Here is a 4,146-nt window from a genome sequence, read left to right as displayed (position 1 = left end):
GGCTGCCAGCAAGGCGTTGGTGCGGGGGACCTGTCCCGCAGGCTGGCAGCCGCGCGCGTCCCACTGCAGCGCCCCGCGGCCGCCGCCTCCTCCGCCACCGCCGCTGCCACCTCCAAGTTGTAAGCGGTGGCAACAGCAGCAGCAGCAGCCGGGAGGCGGGGGGCCGGCAGCCGGTGGCGGGCCCCCTCCGCTGGGGCCGCCGCCACCGCGAGGTGGACGGCGGGCCAGGGGTCCCGCAGGCTCAGAGGAGAAAGCGGGCAGGCACAGGAGGCTGCTAGAGCGTCGGGGCCAGGCGTCCTGTAACCCCGACACTCTGCGCCAGGCCCGGCGAAAGCAACCCGCCGCCGTGTTGCGCTGGGCCACGAGGGGCTGCCCAGTGACGATCCTCACGGACTGGGTGGCCCTGCGCATCCCGCCCCTAGCTCCCGCTGGAGGAGCCAGAGCAGGAGCCAGAGCGGGAGCAGGAGCAGGGGACAGGGTGGAGGGAGGAGCGGGGGTCGTGGGCTCCTCCTCGGGCTCCGGCTTGACGGTGGGCTCCAGGTTGACGGCGGCGGCGCCCAGCGAGGGCGCCCTGCGGGATCTCTTACTCATTTTTACCCCTTTCTCACCCCCTTCCAGGGGCGGAAAAGTTTGCTAAGTGGTGGCTGTCTCTAGAGTCCCCTGCTTGCGGGGAGGGAGCAAAGCAGGTGCAACGGGTGAAGCAGCCCGATGCCCTAAGGTCCGAACGCCCCGAGCCCACCTGGGCGCGCGGGGACACCGCTGGGTGTCCGCCGCGCGTTGGCCGGTCTTCGAAGTTTGCTCTTCTCAGCCTTCAAGACGCAGGAGCGGGGCGCGGTCTCAAGACGGTAGGGTCTGCAGCGGAGCTACCTCGGGGACAGCCAAGGAACTGCGCGGCGGCGGCCGGCCAGTTAGCTTCTCCGGGGGCGGCGGGCGCGGCGGCAGCGGCGGCGGAGGCAGGAGGGATCCCGCGAGCCTGGAGGAGCTGCGGGGTGGAGGCGCGGGCGGGCGCGGACGCACCAGCCGCGCCGAGGTCTGAGCCCTCCGGCGTCTGGGCGTCCGGAGAGGCTGCCGCCTCGCTGGTCTGCCTGGGGCGCTGTGTGCGTGCGCGCTGGAGGGAGGCTGAGTGTCTGTGTTCGTCTGTGAGTGCGCGTGTGTGTTTGCGCTTGACAGCCCCGCTCCGGCGGGAGGGCCGCGGGGGGGGGGTGGTGGCGGCGGGGGCCAGGCTACGCCGAGGCCGGGCCTCCCTCCCTCCCTCCCGCAGCCTCCGGGGCGCGCCACCTCCCGCCTGGTCCCCAGCCAACTGCGAGGCGGAGTGGCAGCTCCCGCCGCAGACCTAGCGCTGCGCAGGGCGCACAGGGAGGGAGCCCAGAAGAGGCGGCCAGAGCCGCCAGGGAGGGGGTGGGGGAGGGTTTAGGGATGGGTGCCGCCGGAGAGGGGGTGGGGGGCGGAGCCACTAGCGGATTTTGGCGGGGGATGGGAGAACAAACGTGGCTGTTTGGGTCCTTTCTCTGCTCCCCTCCGAGAGCGCACGCAGCGGTGGCAGGCAGAGAGTTTGAGGGACCCGAGGCTGGGGAAGAAGAAAGGAATCCAGCCGAGAAGGCAGACTGATGGCTGAAGGGAGCGGACACCTCAGGTGGAGAGTGAGGAGCAGAAGGAAGGGGGCCGTGGGCACCTGGGGGCGCGGCACTTGCGGCCAGCCACCTGGCGCCAGAGCAGGTCACCGGCCCGGGCCACCGCCTCCCAGAGTGGTGGGGTTCTGAGAGCCGCCGGAGTCCCTGGAGTTGGTGCCGCCCGGGTGGCCCAGCACCTGCCAACCTGAACCGTTTGCCCAAAGCGCTGAATAGCACAGGCTGCCGCTCTTAGAGTAGGGACAGCAGAAAAGGACGTCGCATTTCCCCACAGTACCCTCCCTGTTGCTCTTCTGAGAAGCACTCCCGGTACCCCGCGGTGGGGCGCGGAAGCTCCGGGAGGGCAGCCCTGCCCCTCCCCCAGCCGCACCGCGCCGCAGCCCGCCTCTGGGGGCCGGTGTCGGGAGCCGGTGCCGGGAGCCGGTGCCGGGACACAGCTATTCCTAGGGTCCAGAGAAGAAGCTCAGCTTTTTCTCCTTTCCATCTAGGCCTTCTGGGTCCCCTAGCCCCCGTCTCCCTTTAGGTGGTCCTAGGCTTCCCCACATGAATGACTCCTGGACTGGGGGCGCTCCAAACCACGCCCAAAACCAAGGACCAAGCCGCGGGAGACCACTCCTTGGCCAGGCTACCTCCTCTGACTCTAGCCACGGAAGAGATGGAGACTGGGGGTAGGGTCCTTCTCCTACCACACCCCGAGGTCTAAGAGGCCGGCAAGGAGACTCCCACAGGCTGGGATCAGACCCAACTCTGTAACAACCCCCGGACTCGGGGGGCGCTCCCGCTTCCCTCCAGGTAGCGCTCGGGCTCCTGGCTCTCGGGGATTGAAGGGTCTGGGATCCCTATGCGTCAAAGAAGAACCCAGGTGGAAGGCTCTGCACAGTACTTTGAGAGTTGGCGGGTGCGCACTGGGGAAAGTGACATCGGGCTGTGCGCTGTGTCTGGGCAGTCTGGTCTGCTAGGTCCACGGGAACCCTCTGGCACGAGGGTGGGGAGCCCCATCCGAGCGGGCATTCTCCCCAGAATTCATTTTGGAAACCGAGGCCCCCGCGCTCCGCAAGTGAGCCTGGCTGCTGGGTGAGTCACCGCAAGCGGGCGACAAGGATTCCCAACAGCTGGTAATTAATCGCGCCGCGGCTCTGCCCACGACGGAACCCCATTCAGGCCTTGCACCGCCCTGGCAGCGGTGCCACCCTGAGTCACAGCCGTCGGGCCTCTGCAAAGTCCGAGGCGGCCTGCCCGCCTTGGGGCCACCAGGGGGCGCTGGACTCCGACCCACAGGGCAGCGTAGCGTTGAGCCAACCTTGTGGCAGGGACGGTCCAGGCTGTTCCCACTGGCAAATGCTGGAGCGGGGGATGGGCTAGCACTCCAGGGACAGATTCCATGCTTTGGGGAGAGCCACTTTTCTTCTGTTTTCGGAACTCCAATTTACATACAGCCTTTGAGGAAAACAGAAAAGGACTTCAGAGATAGATTATTGCAAACCCTTTGTTTTACAGATGGGAAAACATCCAACAAGAAAGGGTCACCTGCTCAGGACCAGCAACAACTCCCATGTAGAAGCCGTGCCTGCCGGTCCTCCCTGGGCTTCTGTCCAGCATTGCTTTGAAGACCCCAGCAGCTTTCTGACCCCAACTTCAAAGTTTCCACAAGAGGCCAGCCCCACCGAGTCTCCCTCCTCTGTCCCCTGGGAACTATGGTACTTGGGCTCAAAAGCCACATGCCCAGGGAGCTGGGCCTCAGGGCAGGGTCTAGGGGTGGGAGAGGAGGGTTTCCTTGTGGGGCCACCCACGCCCACAGCCACTCTTTCCACACATGTAGATTGCCAGTGGACCAGAGTCTGCATCTCGACCATCTTCTCTGAGATGCTAGTGCCCATCCCCAAGGCAGGTGCTCAGAGAGCACCATGGGGTGCCACATGGCCGTCCAGAGGAGGTCAGGCTGTTGATAGGACATCTCCCAGGATGTCCTGCCCTGCCTAGCTCAGGTGTGGCCAGAGCCAAAGGAATTGCCTGGGCTTGGCTCACATGTCCCCCTCTGAGCCAGTGAAAACCTGACCCCAGCTAGAGTTGGAGACTGATAAGCGTGATTCCTGGGCATCTTCTCTTGGTTTTAGAAAAGCGTCTGTGAGATGTCTAGCAGGACTACAGGGCAGGGAGGAGGAGGGCTTGGGGAGCCCACGCGGGCACCTGCAGACCAAAGCACCCCGCCAGGGAGTAAGTGCGTTCTCTCTGCCTAAGCCACTGAGCTGGTCCCAAGGTTTTCGGAACCACTAGGCCCATTAGCTGGCTGCACAGCTGGTTGGCAAGCCTCCAGTGGCCAGCCCCTGGGCCTGCCAGAACCTCAGATTTTATAGTAAAAACAGAATCATCTTATTAAATAATAAAGCACATCATGGTTTTGGACTCGGCTGCCTACTTTTTGGCTCATGCTTACACACAGTGGGTCTGTCTGCAGCCCCTCCAGAGTTCTACCAGAGGTCAGTTGATCCTGGTCCTACATTAAGAGGATGGGACTCCC

This window comes from Urocitellus parryii, chromosome 7 (genome assembly GCF_045843805.1).
Source record: "Urocitellus parryii isolate mUroPar1 chromosome 7, mUroPar1.hap1, whole genome shotgun sequence".
In the NCBI taxonomy this organism is placed as follows: Eukaryota; Metazoa; Chordata; class Mammalia; order Rodentia; family Sciuridae; genus Urocitellus; species Urocitellus parryii.
This window is presented reverse-complemented; position numbering follows the sequence as displayed.